This window comes from Belonocnema kinseyi, chromosome 6 (assembly GCF_010883055.1).
Source record: "Belonocnema kinseyi isolate 2016_QV_RU_SX_M_011 chromosome 6, B_treatae_v1, whole genome shotgun sequence".
NCBI classification, from domain to species: domain Eukaryota; kingdom Metazoa; phylum Arthropoda; class Insecta; order Hymenoptera; family Cynipidae; genus Belonocnema; species Belonocnema kinseyi.
The window spans coordinates 146577776-146597496 of NC_046662.1; the positions used below are offsets into that span (position 1 = coordinate 146577776).

Consider the following 19721-nt stretch of genomic DNA (forward strand, 5'->3'; position numbering starts at 1 on the left):
TTGAATCCATTTTCATTGGCTCCCCTAGCTCTAGATTGGTCGGCATTGTTGGCCGACCCATTGTCGGGAGCCCTGCGCGTTCTGTTGTTTTGAACCGCACTTTCTACAACTGTGTTTGGTGTTGTGATTGTTGTTCCCACGAGAAGCTAGGGAAAGGGGTTCGTCCATCCTTTTAGAGCCCCGCATGCAAGGATAAGGCTGCGTACTCTGAGAGGTCGCCCGGTATCCCAGAGTCACCGTCCTAGACACCTCACCCGGGTGCCATTCAGCTTTTGGCACGGTTTTCACATCTCCGCTTGGGGGTTAATTCCTTCGGGACCACCCCTGGACAATTGTCCGCAACTGCCTATTTATTTTTATAACCATATTCAGCAGAAGCCCTTTGTACAGGGACGCTCTATCCGCAACGCGAGGACGCGTTCGGTGGCTTTGTCATAGGCCCTTCGGTATCTTGAAACTATATCAATCAATAAATATACTCAAAATTGAAATGTAAAATACACTGTTTTCATGAAAAAATACCATTTCCCAGCGTAAGTTAATAAGTCAAACCTGGGCAAGAATAAAAGAATATGCAGTTGTTAAATTGAAAAACTTTTATCTTAAGTGACCTTAAACTCTTGATAAAAAGTGAAAGGCTAGTGGAATTTTTCGTGACATAGGTTAGTGGAAGGAGATTGCATCATGAGACTTTAGCCAATTGAACATGTACGTACATAATACGATGACAACGCTAAAGGGTGCTAAATCCACATTTTTATGAAATTAAATTTCAAACAAAAATCATATTTTTTGCGGTTTTGATAGAATGCTGATATCTTTCTATGTATTTAATAAAAAAAATTAACTCACATATATCCGAAATTTATAACATGGAACAAGGACCCCTTAGAAATTAATATTTTTACTTGCTTATAAAATTTTAAATGAAAATACGTGTACTGCTGTATTAGAAAAGCGCACTTTATCGCTTGTGAATAGGGATCAACGTCAAAAAGATTGATGTATGAAGTTGAACCTTTTTGACCAGCCAGAATGTCCTGGCGACTAGTTGTCCTTGCGACTAAATGTCTCAGCGACTAGTTGTTTCAGCAACTAAATTTCTCAGTGACTAGATGTCTTAGCAACTATTCATCTGGTAACTGGTTGTCCTGGCAACTAAACTTCCTGGAGACGAAATGTCTTAGCGACTAGATGTCCCAGAGACTAGTTGTCCGGCAACTAAGCGGCGCGGCGGTGGCTGGATTTGCTGTCCCGGTTTCTAGTGTGTAGCTAAACAGAAAAACAATCATTAAATTGTAGAACTTAAATGTTAGGGGGTAAGTGTTAAAAAAAATTTTTTATTTCAATAACCATGTAGGGAAAAAGTTTAATTGCATATTTATTGCTAAAAGATAAAATGTTAATATAATCTTCGGAATGGAAATTATAGTTTAGTCATATAAGATCAATGTTTTCGGACTGGTATTAATGCACATAAATTTCACATTTTTATACTTAATTGAACTTTTTTAGTTTTTAGTTATCAGATTGTTATGGACTCCAAAGGCGCGTAATTTCCATTTCGAATTTTTAGAATATATGTATAATATCATTAATTAAATTACACAGGCTGACAGGCTGTTTTTGAGGTTATGTAACCGAACAAGAAAAATGTCTACCACAAAAGCTAATATGGAATTTGAAACTTCTTATCTTTCCCTTTCAAACCTACTTGGATTTATTAGGATATCTTTGTTTTTCACCAAAATATTGTAATTTGAAATTCTTTATTTTAGCGTTTTAACCCATTAACGTTGAGGTGTTCAGATGTATACAACGCATTCTATATTGCTGACGGTACGATATTTTTTTTTCAAAATATTATCTCAAGGGTTTTCGAGGGTGCCCTTTCTATTGCCGGTGTCAGTTTTTTGTTATAACACCGAGAAGATCCAATATGGCGGCCACAATTTAGGAATTTAAAAAAGAACAAAGGATCCCGCACAAAATACCAACAAAAAAGCGAGCAGTCGTTTGAAACCAAATTTCGCACATTGATAAAAAAAAAAGAAAACGGACTGCGCGGAATCCTACTGCGCACTCTGTGTGCATTCTAATGTTCACATTCGCTGTATGTGCGCGCTGTTCTACGGCGCAGACAGTCTTCGATCCCTAGCTGGCTCACTGAGCTGGCGATGCTTTAATGACGTGTTATGCGTAGGTGATGAAATTCGTTTTTTGCTACAAATCTTTCCGTGTTAGAAATCACGTTTGAGTGGCGGACTAATGGTTGGATGCGTAAGTAATAAAATTCTTTTTGTATTTAAAATCTGTCTACCGGTTACATTTCGTGTAGATCGTGATTTTTGTATATAGTGAGTTTTAGAATTTCCACGTTACTGTTCATTATAACAAAAAAAATGAGTCCAAGAACTCCTTGCGCTAAGAAAGTTAATACGTTCTGTCACGTTTGTTGAAAGTATGAAACGGAGAAATACCGTCGATCAATTAATGATTCGATAAAAACGTCATACTTCAACTGTTATGGGACTTCAATGAAAAATTTGGATAAACCGTATGTACCAACCTCAATTTGTCATGCTTGTAGATTAAATTTATCAAATTGGGAAGATGAAAGTACCAAGACGCAGACTGTTATTCAACCACCTGTTTGGCGTGAGCCCAACAATCACGATACTGATTGTTACTTTTGCTTATGCAAAACAGGAGGTATTAGTATTAGAAATCACTCTGAAAACCAAAGTGACCGATCAACTCAGGAATCAATGAATACTGACGATCCTAATGCAACTGAAGATTCTTCTTGGGAAGAATCAGATGATGAAAGTCCTAAATTTTTTGACCAAGATGGATTAGACAATTTTATATGTGACCTTGATCTTCCAAAAGATAAAGCTGTGCTTTGCGCTTCAAGACTCAAAGAGAGGAAGCTATTGTTACCTGGCACTAGAGTAACTGCTTACAGAAGTAGAGAAGAAAAGTTTATAAAGTACTTTTCAATGGACTGTGGGATTGTGTATTGAAATGATATCGAAGGACTCATTAATTTATATAAAATAAACTTATACACGCCAGAGAATTGGCGTCTTTTCATAGATTCGTCTACAGAAAGTCTGAAAGCAGTACTATTACATAATGGAAATAAGTACGCAGCAATTTCAGTAGGGCACTCAACTACATTGACAGAATCTTATGATACTTTCCAATTACTCCTGATAAAAATAAAATACAATGTCCATAATTGGCTTATTTGTGGTGACTTCAAAATGATAAATCTTATAATAGGTTTACAATCAGGAAACATTAAATACCCTTGTTTTCTTTGCCTTTGGGACAGTCGTGCAAGGGATGAACATTGGATAACGGAGAAATGGCCAGACATATTATAGCGGACAGTTGGTCAGTGTAATGTTGTTTATGAAAGTCTTGTTGACAGAAAGAAAGTATTATTGCCACCAATCCATATAAAACTAGGGTTAATGAAGCAATTTGTGAAAGCCCTAAACACCGAAGGAGAATGTTTCAATTATATCAGATCTACATTTCCGCATTTAAGTAATGCCAAAGTTAAGGAAGGTATTTTTGTTGGGCCTGATATTAGAAAACTTATCAAAGATGATGACTTTATTAAAACCATGACATCTATTGAAGCGGATGCATGGTTGAGTTTCAAAGATGTTGGAGCAGTCAGTGAAGAAATGGGCGAAGGCTTTCATCAAGACTTTCACCAAAAAGAGCAACATTATCAAGGTCGATGCAATGTAAGAATGATGGCCGACTATTGCTGGTCTTTGCAAAGCAATGATAATGACCCTGCTAGTCATAAACGAAAGTCTCTTCAACGATCTTTTACCATTAAGCGCGAACGTTTCCATAGGAAAACAAGCAATTAGTTTCACATTCATTGGACATACAATCGTAAGTCTTGCCTTAACTGGCTGGGCAATTGTAAGTCGTACCTTGACTGGCTGGACGATTCAATGTCTTGCCTTGACTGACTGGGCGATTCAAAGTCTTGCCTTGACTGGCTGGGAGATACAAAGTCTTGTCTTTATTGGCTGGGCAATTCCAAATCTTTCTTTGATTGTCTGGGCAGTCTAAAGTATTTCCTTGATTGGCTGGAATGGAAACGGTTCCGTTGAAATGAAAAAACATAGGTTTCATATTTTTTATTGTTTTATCAATGTGCAAAGTTTGGTTCCAAACGACTGTACGCTTTTTGTTGGTATTTAGTGCACCCCCAAAAACCCCTGTGATAATATTTTAAAGAAAAAATATCGTACCGTCAGCAATAGAGAATGCGTTGTATAAATCTGAACACCTCAGCATTAATGGGTTAAAACGCTAAAATAAAAAATTTCAAATTACAATATTTTCGTGAAAAATAAAGATATCCTAATAAATCCAAGTAGGTTTGAAAGAGGAAGATTAGTACCTTCAAATTCCATATTAGCTTTGTGGTAGGCATTTTTCTTGTACAGTTACATAACCTCAGAAACAGCTAAAAAACGCGTTTTTTGCACTTTTAGGTTAGGATATCTTGAAAACCTGACGTACAGGAGCAATTTTGAGTTCGGTTTCGGTTTCAGATTCAGCGCATCAAAATCCTTTGGAAATGTTTGGTGTTCTTTCTAGCTTTTGACTTTTGTCAAATTTTGTCGGCCTGTGTTATTTAACATAACTCTTTAATTTGGATGTATATAACGCGACCAGGTGTTACGTTTTCCACGTTGAAGGCTGATACTTCCTTTTTCACATCGTTATTTAACTCCCAGCGTTTATTGGTTCTTCTGCATACGGTTATGTAGTGATCTCCAATATGGATAATAAATCCTGCTAGTCTGAAAATCATTATTCAGAGGAATCTGTTGTATCATCAGAGATGGTACTTTACCAACCGTAGACAACCCTCCAAACCATGAAGGCAGAAAATATACACAATATCGATCAATTTAAGAACCATCAATAACAAAAAATGCTTAACAGATTCCTTTGAATAATTACTTGTACCATTAACACATAACTAAATATTAGCGTCATTTTCTTGAATCTAGAGTTCTTATTTTGATCCCTCTAATAGCTTCATTGGAAAAGCACCTGACAAAACTTTTATTATTTGTTTTTTTTATTGAGCAGTGAAAGATTTCAGATATATGCTCATATCTGAAGGGTATATAAAAAAATCCTAAATCAACTGATATTGGTCAAACATCAAAACAATAAAGGTGTGAAAGTAGTTCAACCAACCAGAGTATTTCTCCATAAAGGCTAATATACTTTGGAAAGGCTGTCACTTTGGTCTGTTATGGTATGTTGACATTCGCTGATTTTCATACATCAGCTTCAATGAAAACTTGTCCATTTATATTTATATTGCGTGAAATGAGGCGCTCAAACTTGCATGTGTGTTCGTTTTCTAAAGTGAGTAAGATGGCACTTGCCAGATTTTTGAAACCTTCTGCTTCAATTATTCAATGATTGAGAAACAGAGAAGGAACTGCTTTGACATCAACGTATCCACAATTGCAATGTTGAAAGTAGTACAAGCTTTTGGCTCATTTTCCACTAAAAAATACCACATTTCCGTGATGTCGCAATCAGCACGCATGGTAATCAAAAATTCGTGCGGTTTAGTTTCATTATGTGTAAATTCTTTTGTGAACAGTGTCTGGACAATAGGATAGAATAGACACGTTAATTTAATAAAATACATCCTTATTTTAATTTCAATAAGAGCCGCAATGGAATCTCCATTCTTTAAAGATATGTTTTTATTTTCTTAAGAACCTACAGTGCAAAGAAACTGCTGCCTTTTGTTGTATTCTAATATCTGGACACGCCGTAAAGAATTTGCTCGGCCTTCTCTCTGCAGGCTGAAATGTCCATTTCGAGTCTTTACTTCGTTTGGTTCTAGCTTCTATTTTGGCGATGGAATCCTTTACTGCTGCTAGAAAGTTGGTTTTGGTGATGATGAGTGAATAAAAATGATCAGTAAGGCACGTTTTTTTAAATTTTAATGCTGCGAATAAAGGTCAGAGAAAATCATGTACCCTGCTAATATCACATCTTCCTTTTTCCTTTGTTTCTCCAGTTCGTTTTTTCATACAAATCAGCTGTTTCACTGGATATCCAATATTTATATCTGATTGTGAAAATGGGTCTGCTGCTAGACTTTGATTCTTTTTGATAAGTGAACTGCATGAAATGGAAACTTTTGGAAATACAGTGTCATTATAAGGAGTCTGTTCGTTTTCATTTCCGGCAGCATGAAGAGACATGGTTGATAGTTGATCCATAATGAGAGCTGTTATTACTGCTGATATTATTAAAACTTGTCACTTGAGTGCCTCAAAATGAATCCGAAAGAGCTTGTACGCTCGAACTGCTTTGCATATACCTCTCAGAACACCATTTTTCAACTCCCCAAAGTCACCTTCCACAAAGCAACTTGTCGCTCTTACTTGTTTTAATTTGAAAAATGCTATCGTCACTGCTGACCATATCACGAATTCCGAAGCGAGTCTTAACAAGTACTGATAAAATTGAGATAAGGATTTACTTAATTGGATTCCACATTTTAAAAAAAATTGGAATTTTCTACGTATATTCCCGTTAAGGACAGCTTCGCAATCATTTGTTTGAACCCTTTTGTACTCTCATCTAGTATTATTTTTATTGTTCGATGTTTCTCATTTGCTACATAATGCAGCAATTGCAGTCGTATTGATTCAGTAAAAGAGGGTAAAGTTCTACCTCGAATATTACCATTGAACAGGTGTATGCTCACAGTCAACGTCAAAATTAAGAGCTCTTTAAACTGTTTAAAATCTTTACACGACATCGACAAAGCCACGCATCAGATGAGAACAGTTTTGACTGGTTTCTTGTCTGGAGTGAAGCGCTTCAGGCGGAAAAATATTGCTATTAAATGTGCTATGTCTGTTCTCATCATAGTACGAAAAGGATGATCAATTTTAGTTTCGTCTTGTAGATCTGAGAAGCAGTCGCAGATATAATATTTTAGAGAAACTACTGACACTGTCACATTAAACAAATTAATGACTATCAATAAAGACTGAGTCATCATTTTGAAACAGGCGGAACTACTCTTAAAACAGAAAATCTTCTTCTGGTAAGATGTAGATAAGAAAAATGGCTCCAGACTAATCTTCTTCATTGTTCCTGCATAACGAGCTCTGGGCCTTAATTTTCGAAGGATGAGAACAGGGTTTTCGCCATCCTTGGGATCAACACCGATTTCCCTATCTCTACACTCTTGAGCTATTTTTCTTAGAACTTCATTAGCGTAAAGGTTGGCTGGTTCCACGTCGCCCAAATGCATATTTGTAACGGCAAGTTACATTATAAATGCATGTTTATAACTTTTGAATAGACGTTCATTATAAATTGGTTCCTACTTTACATGGAACTTGCTGTCCGACTACCTGAAGCTTTTCATTCAGCATTTGACGCTTCACAGTTTCATGTCCTTTACCTAGTGTGTCCCTAGTTCGCACTTTCATCCAGACATCTGCACCATTAAGTGGTTCCTTATGAACAACACCCAAAAATGTGTTATCGCATTTTTGGCTCCTGCATTTGCCGCTTATTATTGAGAAAGCTGTCCCTGAATGAGCACGGTGGTTTTTGTAGGAAAATGCACACGGAATTCTATACTGAGTCTAAAATTCTTCAGTGATGTCATCTGTCTATGCCATATGCTTTAGCACCTGATATTCGCAGCCATCATCGAAAGTGTAGACAGCTAGTTTTAGTTTCTGCCAGAGCTCATTGCGTGTGCAAATCTTAAATATTCCTTCATTATTTGATTTTGGTGTGGGAAAAGCAGATTTCTTAACAAGAGAAGATTCTGCTGGGTCATAATCGTGATGGGAGATACTATGCGAGACACTATCCTTGACCAAATTTGCGTTTAAACTTTTTTCTTCACTTTATACTTGCACGTCTGTAATTGACAATTTCCCGAATACTTTTGTACGCAATCCGTTACGATTACGGCATCTGCACAGTAAAAAGTAGAATTGATAATATGAACTGGCATTTGATAACCTATGACAAGCTTGTCTACTAACCCCGAAAACTGGAATATAGCTGGAAAATAAAATAAAAACGGGAAATTATCCGGGAATGCAAACTCTAACTAAGAATCAAATTTGAAGTTTAAAAAAGTGATATTTGTCAATTATCGGGATCAAACGAAAAATAAATTACAAAGTAGTAGTAAATATTGTAAAAAAAGTATTCAGGAACTTCAACAATTGAAAAATTGTATGACAATAAAAAACAATGTTTAAGCTCTGAACAAATGGTTATTTAGTAAGAGAGATAGTTATCAAGAGATATATATTCTCCAATTTGACATATATAGATTAGTGATACTTTTTTAAGAAATGATTAAAAATCTTTTAAAAGACCTTTGAAATTAAAAAAAATTTTAAATCGTTGTGGAATAGTTTAGAATCTTTCTGCAATTTTCGAAATCTTTATGTAATCTTGGAAATGTTCCGTAATTTTCTGAAATCTTTGTTAAATCATTTAAATTAGTGTGAATTTTTTGAAAATCTTCTAAGATTTTTGCGTGTTCGATTCCCGCCAGTGCTGATTTCCTCTCGCACGGGTTTTTCTCTTTCAGCTTAGATTAAAATAATAATACCAAGTCGTATTTTGATGTATAAAATTTATAATGGATTTTAGTTTAATATAAAATGAGCGGTTAGAAGTAAAAACGGGACCTAAAAAGTTTCGGAGTAAAAATGGAATACCAATTTCTTCAAAGTAAAAATGAAACATACTTCCTCAAAAACAGAAAAAGCGACGCTCACGGCTGGTAGGAGGGGATGTACGCACGTATGATCGCTAGAGATATAGGCTCAAACCGTGCCCAGCTATGGATCATAATTTTTGTTTAAGAGTCCCAAATGGAAAAAATAACAAAAAAGCTCCTCTAGAAAAGAAAATGTAGCCGCCCGCATGAAATTGTACTATAGATCTTTGTAAAACTAGCTTTTTAATTTTGATTTGATTACATGAAGCAACTATATTAGAAAAATAAAACTGTTGGTGCGGAAAAACTTTAAGTTATGTGAATCAGTTGAGCAAGTGTGTATAGAAAAAAGAAAGAAAGTGAACTATTAAGGTATCTCAGATATCGTCAAATCCGTATTTAAAAAAAAAAGATGTCCATTTTTAGTTAAAAACAACAAAATCATTAACGAAAATCACAAAGGTTAGCGCACGTACAGCTCGTGAGCACGTGCAGGAAAAAGCATTGCAGCGTCGCCTCAAAGTGTGGGCCTGGGATTGGGTAATTAGATTTTGCAAAATTAAGTTTACGTTAAATTTTATTCTTTGCTGCGCAGAAAAAAGCATGATTTTAATAAATTAAAGTCATTACAATTCATATTATGCCTGGAGATTGAAACAGCCTCATTCTTATTGCCTTGTTTTAATCATTTAAAAAATTAAATCTTGTTTAAAACAAAACAAAAAACAACGCTTCCTATCCAAAAAATATTCGTAAAAAACTTGTAAATCTTTTTTGATGGAATAAATTTGGTCTCCCTTATTTTTTTAGCTTGTATCTTTAAACTTAAATACCATTTTTATATTTTTTATTTTGTTTTTCAAAAATAAACAAAAACCACTTATCCCACAAAAAAGTAATTCCTGAAAAATTTTCTATTATTTTTTTATGTGCATAATTTTTGTCAATTTATCTGTTTTCGATTCTTGTTTTGTTTTCCACAAAATGGAGTTATTGCTTTTGTATTCGTTTTTTTGCGATAAAAATTTGAATTTTCGATTTTTTGTGAGCAAAATTTGAAAATTACTTTAGTCAGTCTTGTAGAACCTTGAAAAAGTAACGTTTTCTTTTTTTCACTTTTTCTCATATCACGCTTTGTATAGCTTAAAATGTTAATTTTTTGGGGATTTTTCGAATTTTGAAAATGCTATAACTTTAGTAATTTTCATTTTGTTGAAGAAAGTAATTGAAATAAATTGTTCGTATTTTGATTTTCTATAAATAGCTTTCGAAATAAATTTCAAATATTAAAAAAAAAGTTCTAAAAAATGTGCAAAATTCCCTAACCTTTTAAAAATTTTCAAAAAGAGTTAGCTAACGAACTCTTCCTTTCTTTTTACATCTTCGGAAAGTGTGCCAAAGTAAAATCCAATCGAATAATTCCTTCGAATGTTACCGTCTTTACAGACTACAATGCCAATGACAAAAACGACAAGGGCGACCGACACACACCAACGACATCGATGACAGACAGACACCGACGTAAAAACTATTTCTTTTGACCCAGGGGGTCTGAAAACTTCGACATTTAGAGGAGTCCGCGAAAATCATTTTTTCACATAAAACTAATACCTTCTCATTAGAATGAGAATATAATAATTTATTATTATTTATGCGATCAAAATTGGAATTTTTTATCTTTTTTTTTCAAAATTCAAAAAGTTCCTTAAACAATCTCGTAGCGCCTTGCAAAAGTAACGTTTTTCTTGTGGTGACTTTTTCCCATATCATGCTTCTTTTGGCTGCAAATGTTCATTTTCGTTTAGTTTTCTGAATTTTAAAAATGCTATAACTTTGGTAATTTTTATTTTATCAAAAAAAGCAAGAAGGATAAATTGTTCGTATTTTGATCTACTAGGAATAGCTGTCGAAAGAATGTTTAATTATTGAAAAAAGTGATCTCAAAAATGTTCAAAATGCTCTAAACTTTTACGAAAAAAGCTGGCTAAGGAACTCGTCTTTTCTTTTCATATCCTTAAAAAGTGTGCAAAAGAGATTTTTAATCGAATATTTCCTTTAAATGTTACCGTGTTTACAGACTGCAACGACAACAACGACAGACTGACACTGACGTGAAAACTATTTTTTCTGTTTATAAAATTTTTTTGTTAAGGACCCCGCACAGATCTATGGGAAATATGGTCTCGGTCAAATTGGCTGAAACTGTAGTATAATGTAGTTTATAATATCCGGACCAAATAAAGTCCTTAGCAATGGGTCCAAAAAACGCCAGGTTTCGGGATACGAGGGACCAAATGTCACTTTTTATGGACGCGAGAAGAGTTCCACGGACCCTCGAAGACTGTTTGGCACTACGCTCAGGGATCATGCCTATTTCGCTGCATCGTTGGCATTTTGTAGCTTAGGGCCTCCTGATCGATAATATTTATGGCATTCCCAACTCTCTGTCCATCCATTTAAGAAAATAAATCTGGGCAATCAAGATAATATCAACATGATATCAGTGTATGATCCTGCCAATTAAGGCACTACCGGTGTATTATCCAGCCAGTTAAGGCAAGATTATGATGCAATGCGGCCAAAAAAGACAATGTCGGGAATTGTTTAAACCAGTAATAGCGACATGAGTATATGGTTTGGTATTGGATGACGCTCTGGTCAGTAAAGACAATTATGAGAATTAGTCTGCTCAAACAGGACGAGTTTTGGTATATCATTCTACTGTTCCCTTTGACCCGCATTCGCAATATTATTAATCATAGATCTGCTTAGATACTTCATTGCTGGCTGATGGCGCGCGTATCCTAAATACCATAATATGCTTTCTACATGTGCACATGATCCGACTTTAGTTTTGCATGTCTTGTTTACGAGACCCAGTTTTGCAAGTATAGTAATACCCCAATATTTGTTCCTTGTTGTGTGCTTCATCCGATTGTCGCTCTTGCTTATCGGCTGCTTGAACCAAGTTATCTTCTACACAGGATATCCGGATTTGATATTTCGCTGTGCGTCTGAAACGAAAATACACTCGTACTCTAATTAAACCCGGTTTATCGGCAAGTTCGTCCAACTCCAAATCATCCATTCGCTCCCTCTCAAACTTATCTTGGATGTCAGCTCCAGCTAGATTCAGCTGATAGATTCCTACCATCAGTTCCTTCAGATAATTCATATCCAGCCTAGGGAAATGAGGTACTTGGTGTTCATTAAGATGAATCCATCTGGCATTCCTGGTATACAGGTTGTCAATTCTAACTTTGGCCTGAACGACGTTGGATTTACGTGATTTTCCTAACATTGTTCGGGCTAAGACTACGGTCGCTTCAGCCATCTGTATGCTAGGACGATACTTGTTGAGAATTCTTGACATAAAGTGCGTTTTCGTTATACTAAGGTGGAAATTACAGTAAACTGCTACCCAAAAATGAAACACTCTGTGCCTGAATTAAGCCCTGATGATCTGAGAAACGCAAAAGTCATCGTTTTCGAACCATACTCGCAGCCCATTAACATCGATTTTGAATTCACTAATAAGCATGGCAGCATCGTTATTTCGAGAGTCAGAAAAGTAGGGTCCATGAATATCCAAAATATAGCCGCCTGGAGCTATAACTAAGGCTGGTTTAATCAAGTAACGACATTTATGAACGCAGTATGTTTGCCTGAGTACTCTGAAATTGCTGTGTTTATGGATATATACATAAGTTCCATCTATATAGGCAATCACTTTTGGAACTTCAGGAGTGAGATTATAAAGTTCATTTGCGAAGTCCGTTACATGTCTCTGTATATACTGCTCCCGTGTTCTAGCCGGCAACCCTATGTTATTGGGAACAAAAATTGTCATTAAAGATTTGCTCACAATAGAAATAATGAGACTCACATTTTGCCTACATTCGTACCCAAAAATAACTTTTAAAAAGTCATGACTCATCCCTTGGCGAAGCTTACACAACAACATCATCTAATCCTCTATACTAATACGGCGATATACCCATCGATCTTGTACAGCATCACGTACAGCATCGCAATACGTATATAAATCCCTAAATTGCTCGCTTGTTAGGGCACTGATTGAATTGAATTCTTGCCCTAAAAACGTTTCTTAATTATTAAAATCAGACTCATCAATCTTCGATAATTCACGTAGGTCTTGCAAAACATATTGCAACTGGACACCAGACAAGGGATGAGGCCTGTTGCAAAATTCTAAACCTTGCAGTAGGACGTTTGGTATGAAACCATTTAATCTTACTGTTTGAGGCAAGAACGAGTTGATTCCGGTACGTAAATTTTTTGTTTACAAAAACATTAACCCTACATTTCACCGACAACCTGGTCACATCTTGCATTCTGTTACAAAATATACAAGAACTATTTCTTATTTGTTTTAAAACATTGAGTGTCAGACAATTAGGATCAAGTGCTAAATCATTCATCTCCATATTAATGATTCGATTGCAGTTCAGGCTTATCCTCGTATTGTTATCAATCTTTTCAGGAGCTATTTCATGTTCAGCATGACGATAAATTGAAATTTGTTGTTTTTCTCACTTTCTGCATCATATATACGTACCAACTTATTCTGGCGGGCAGAATGACTAAATTCCAGGTATAGGAAAATTCTTCAGCTTTCCTTTTTATTAACTTGACTCCAATATCAAACAAACATTGCCCGAGACGAAGAAAATAAAAGGTTAATGCAAAATTTGTGCTAAAAGTAATCCACAAAGATTCTTTCAAAAAAAGGACATACATAATGTAAACAGTTTTGAAATTGACAATCAGGTTTCCATGGCGGCAAAACCTCCTTTTTTACAAGCCGTCATTGCCCGAAGTCTAAGTTTACTTAAAGTAGGCTTTTTCATTATGACAACCGATTTCCAAAATCAAAAGTTTCAAAATTGACAAACAAAGGAGACTGTGGTTCATAAAAAAAATATTACGTGCGTATTTTGTAATCAAGTTAAAACGTGACGAGGTTATGGATGGAATGTAGGGCTAATGTTGTCGTAAAAAGAAACTATACGTAAGGGAATCAACTCGTTCTTATTCTACCAAACATTTGTTATATATAGTAGTTAAACTACTCCCACGTACCATCCCCGTAGTCTAGAGGACGTAATTGACGGGAAGGGTACAACTGTGACGAGTCCATCTATGCACGTCGATGGCCACAGGCACAACTGTGCACGTTGTAGGCCAAAGGCACACCTGTGCACCGGGCCTTCTGCGTACTTCGAAATTTAGTCATTTTATATTATTTTTATTGTAGTTTTTATTTGCTTTAGTCATTCAGCCATTTTTTCGAGATTTAAACGTGCTCAGTTGGGAGTATCCCATCTGTGCATGTTGAAATGTAGACGTGTACAGATGGCCTGGTCCACAGTTGTGCCTGTGCCCAACAACGTGCACATTTGTGCCTATGGCCACCAATGTGCATAGATGGGCTCCTGCACAGTTGCTCCATGCACAGTTGTCCGTCACCTGCAATTGACAGGACTTCAGTAATCAGTTTGAATAAGTAGGTACGCACTTAGTGATGTTTAATCACATTTAGTTTGTGTAACCCTGATCCGAATACTACCATTTAAAATTTTACAGAAGTTAAAATAACACCGGACACCTTTCTAATACTTAAGTCTTGACGACGTAGTTGGTAAGACATGATTAATTAGTTTGAATGATGAATTATGCACTTGATAATGTAACTTCAAATTTAGTTTATGTTAGGGGTCTTCCATATACCACGTGGACAATTTAGGGAGGGAGAAGGGTATCGCAAAATTCCACGCTTGTCCACGAAGAGGGGGGGGCTGGAATCCACATAGACACTCATTCCCCTAAATCTGTAAAAATAAACTCAAATCAGACAAGGTATACTCGACCCTACTGCAAATACCTATATAGGTGCCTGTGAAGGTCACTAATAGGATTCTATATAAGGTTCCTATAAGTGACCTATATAGGATCCTATATAGGGTTACCCACATAGATCAGTATAGGTGCCATCTATAGGAAATGAAATAGCTTCCTGCATAGGATCCTTTATAGAATCCTAAATGATTCTATGGTAAGGGTATGGGTTCCTTCTTCCTACGTTGGAATCCATATAAGAATCTACACAGGTTCCTACTACTAGGCAATCGCATAGTCAAAAATAACTACTGTGCAGCTGTATCTGCTATTGAAAACTACTGCGCAATACTTCCGGTTCATCATCCACCCTATATAGGTCACTAATAAGATTCTATATAGTATCCTATACAGGAAGCTGTTTTATTTCCTATAGATAACCCTATATAGGATCCTATATAGATCAGTTATAGGATCTTCATATAGAATCCTATTAGTGACTTATATAGGTGTTTGCAATAGGCGAAGTACACTCGAATTTTTCGTATTGTGCTTTGAAGACTAATAATATCTAGATTTTCAATAAATATGCCCGCGTGGGCAGATTAGGGGAGGGGGGCTGTTTATCAAAATTCCACGGCTGTCTACGAGGGGAATGGGGGTCAAAAAGTGGTGAAAAATTGTCCACGTGGCATATGGATGGCTTCTTACCATGATCCGAAAACCACTAATTAATTTTTTTATGGAAGGTGACCTACCCGCAGACACCCACTCAATATTAAATTCTTGATGTCTCGGTTAATAAGACCTAATAAATTAGTTTAAATAAGTACGTACATAATTGGCGATGTTCAATCAAATTCGCACTGTGTTAGCCTAATCCAAAAACTACCGATTCAATTTTTTACAGTAGTTACACTACCCCCAGATACACTTCTCATACTTGAGTCTTGATAATTTGGTTAATACGATCTGTTTAATTTGAATGAATAAGCACATGAAGAGCTACCTACGATGCATTACCGACAAAAGCTATCCATCTGTTAACCTTCAGTTCTAGATATTATTGATCAGCGGACCCTAAAATACAAAATATAAATGGAATAAAGAGTTCGGCATGATCCCTGAGCATAGTGTCAAAAAGTCCTCGAGGGTAGTTGTAACTCTTCTTACTTGCAAAAAAAGCTACATACGATGCAACACCGATGGAAAAGTATCCTTTTCTTGACCTTTAGACATGGATATTATTGTACGAGGGTCCCAAACTACAAAATATTAAAGGGACAGAGAGTTCGGAATGATCCCTAAGCGTGGTGCCAAACAGTTCTAAAGGGTGCGTGATACGCCTCGAGTGTGCATGAAACGTTCACTTTGGTACAACACCCGAGAAGAAGTATCATTTTCTGGACATTAACACATGAATATTATTGTTCGCGGGATCCTAAACTATAAAATATCAATTGAACAGACAGTTCGACATGATCCCTCAGCGTGATGCCTAACAGTCGTCAAGGGTCAGTTTAACTGTTCTCATCTGCATGAAAAGCGACATACAATGCAACACCGACGGAAAAGTATGCTATCGTCGACATTTAGACATCGATATTATTATTTAGGGGGTACTAAACTACAAAATATCAAAGGGACAGAGAGTTCGGCATGATCCCTGAGCGTGGTGCCAAACAGCCCTCTGTGGTCGCTGTAACTCTTCTGATCTGCATGAAAAGCGACATACGATGCAACACCGACGGAAAAGTATCCTTTCGTCAACCTTTAGACGTAGATATTATTATTTCGGGGGCTACTAAACTACAAAATATCAAAGGGACCAAGAGTTCTGCATGATCCCTGAGCGTGGTGCCAAACAGTCCTAGAGGGTCCGTGGAACTCCTGGAGTATGCATGAAACGAAAAAGTATCCTTTTCATGATATTCAGACATCGATATTATTGTTTGGGGATCTTAAACTACAAAATACAAAAGGAACAGAGAGTTCGGCATGATCCCAGAGCGTAGTGCCAAACAGTTTTTGAGAGTCTGTGGAACTCCTCTCGCGTCCATGAAAAGTGACATTTGGTCGCTCCCATCTCGAAATCTGGCGTTTTTCGGACCCTCTGGCTAAGGACTTTATTTGATCAGGATATTATAAACTACATTATACAACAATTTCAGCCAATTTGACCGGAACCATATTTTCCATTGATGTGCGCGGGGTCTTTGGGTGTTCAGCGCACTCTTGCTGCGTGCCTGTAGATATGGATTTCAAAGTTGTGTACTTAATTTAAAAACAACAAGGAGTCATATAAAAAAAGTAAAAATACCTCTAGATTCGTCTTGGAAAGATTCGTGATCTTTTTGCAATTGTTCAAACAAGAATGCATGGGATCAAAAAACCAAGTGCACCATTAAATTACTCTCGAAAATATCCATATGTGTATTTTTTCAAGCCATTCTTAAAACTATTAGCGCAATTGTTGTTTAGCGCAGTGTTTCTGCGTGCCTGTGGATACGGATTTCAAAGTTGTGTTATGAATTTAAAAACAACTAAGTATCATATAAACAAATTTAAGACACCTCTGGGTTCTTTTCGAAAATGTCTCTATTTGCATTTTTTGTTTCTTTGTTTAAACAATTTGTTAAACAATGGCATAATGTCTTATCTTTCTACAATTGGTAGAAACAAGAATGCATCGAATCGAAAAACCAAATGCACCATTGCATTTCTCATTAAAAGATCCAGATGTGTATTTTTGTTAAGTCATTTTTTAAACAACTAGCAGACTTTTGCTGCGTGCCTGTAGATATGGATTTTAAAGTTATGTAATTAATTTAAGAACAACTATGAATCATATCAAAAAAGTAAGAACACCTATAGATTCGTCTCGGAAATATCTTGGTGTGCATTTGTTTCTTTGTTTAAACATTTTGTTAAACTATTACGCAATGTGTTATCTTTTTGCAATTGTTATAAACAAGAATGTGTCGGAACAAAAACCAGATGCACCATTGCATTCCTCTCGAAAATATCTAGATGTAAAATTTTTTTTAACCCAGTACTTCAATAATTAGCAATTTTGTTGTTTAGCTCACTGTTGCTGCGTTCCTGTAGATATTGATTTCAAAGTTATTTATTTGATTTACAAATAACTAAGAGTCGACCGAAAAAAGTAAAAAGACCTCTGGGTTCGCCTCGGTAATATCTGTGTTCATTTTTTTTGTTTAAACAAATTTTTAAACAATTTCGCCGTTTGTTATCTTTCTTCAATTGTTGGAACAAAAATGTTTCGGATCGAAAAACCAAGTTGCGCCATTGTTTTGATCTCGAAAATATCTATTTGTGAATGTTTTTTTTAAACCCATTTCTTAAACAATTATCAAATTTGATATTTGATATTTAATAACAACAAGGAGTCATATAAAAAAAGTAAAAACACTTCTAGATTCGTCTCGAAAATATCTAGATGTGCATCTCATTGTTTCTGACCATTCTTAGAAGAGAATCTCTACCATTTTTAATGATTTAGGCTGATCTTAGAATAATTCGATTATGAAGATACTGGAGATTCAAAAGTCCTTGTCCGCCTTCATGGCATGAAATGTATAATCGCGGAACAGACGAATTGATATGCATGCTCTGATGCATGTGGAGCTGTTAAGGCCATTAAGCTCGTTCTTTGTCCATTAAATCATCCCAAAACAAGAGAGTAGTACAGGGATTCCAAGCATGTTATTCGCAGATACTTCGTTCAACGTCGACATATTTGAAGAATAAATATTTTGAACAAGATGCTTGTATATGTTTCGGAGAGACTCCTTCACTGATGTTGAATCCTGAAAGCAAATTTAAGGGACGCCCAGGTCTTCCTAGTGTCAAGATTTCTGATGAGATTTATATCTACAAGCTGATACTCCTCAGAAGCGCCAATAATCTTTTCTTTCTTTAGATAAATTTTGGCATATTTGTCCAATCCAAAGTCTATACCAATTTCTTCTGTGTACTGCTTGATGAAATATAAAGGACTCCGAAGTTTGACTTTACCAAAAGCATAGATCTTTAGGTCGTCCATATAAAACACTTACGTAACCTTATGCTCGCGATGATTATTTTCGCCACAGACGTATCCAGTAAAATTTCGTTGTGTGAGAGACAGAGGCAGAAGTTTGATGCAAAGAAGTAGAGTACTTATCGCGACGCCCTTAAAAAAGCCGCTATGGAAGGTGGCATTGTTCGTTGTCACTCGATATTTTTCAGTGAAGAGAGTGAATCTAGTTTTCCAAAGGCTCATCAACCTCTCTACGCATTTTCCTATATGTGGCTGAACCTTCAAGCTTTCCAGCAGACAGATGATAACTCTATGAGCGATTCATTCGAAGGCTTTCCGTTAGTCAATCTAGGCTATTGACAAGACGTGTTTGAAATATTCTGTAGCTTAGGACAGCCGTAAAAATCTTATAAAGGTTGTTTAAAAAATTTATTGACCTTTGTTTCTCTGGGTTGGACAACCTGCCTTTCTTCGGTAGGAGTATAGTGTGTCCTAATACCAGCTGATGCTGAATGTGCGTTTTCTAATTTAAATATGAGGTGAATATGCCGACCAGATGTTTGTATGTAAATTTCAACTTCTTTCCTCATTTGAGTAAAAACGCTTACCGGTGAGCCATCTCTTCAGGTTAGGGAACAAGTAATAGTCGCTGGGGGCCAGGTCTGGTGAATACGGTGGCTGAGGAAACAATTTGAAGTCGATTTCATGCAATGTTGCTTGTGCAACTAAGCATGAATGAACAGGCGCATTGTCGTGATGATAAAGCGGTTTTTTCTTCTTTAAATGCGGTCGTTTTTCGGCGTTTTCGATTTTCAATCGGTCCAATAATCATGAATAGTATGCTCCGGTTATGGTTTTACCATTTTCAAGATAGTCCACGAATATTATGCCATGTGCATCCCAAAATACGGAGGCCAGAACCTTTCCGAGCCATTGTTGCGTTTTTGGACGCTTCGGAGCACTTTGGCCCGGTGGAACCCACTGTTTTGCCTGTTGCTTTGACTCAGGAGTGTAGTAGTGGATCCAAGTTTC

General features: G+C 36.2%; 1 protein-coding gene and 1 long non-coding RNA gene across 2 annotated transcripts in view; one reads left to right on the forward strand and one right to left on the reverse strand.

The window, feature by feature from the left end:
* LOC117174118 overlaps positions 1-1262 on the reverse strand; it is a 5982-nt gene extending 4720 nt beyond the window's left edge. Inside the window, exon 1 of the long non-coding RNA XR_004467259.1 lies at positions 1019-1262. This is a non-coding gene — a long non-coding RNA (uncharacterized LOC117174118). The remainder of the gene's footprint in view (positions 1-1018) is intronic.
* The window catches only part of LOC117174117 (protein PTHB1), a 989848-nt gene that overhangs the window by 330420 nt on the left and 639707 nt on the right, over positions 1-19721 (forward strand). The gene's annotated exons all lie outside the window — the stretch shown is intronic.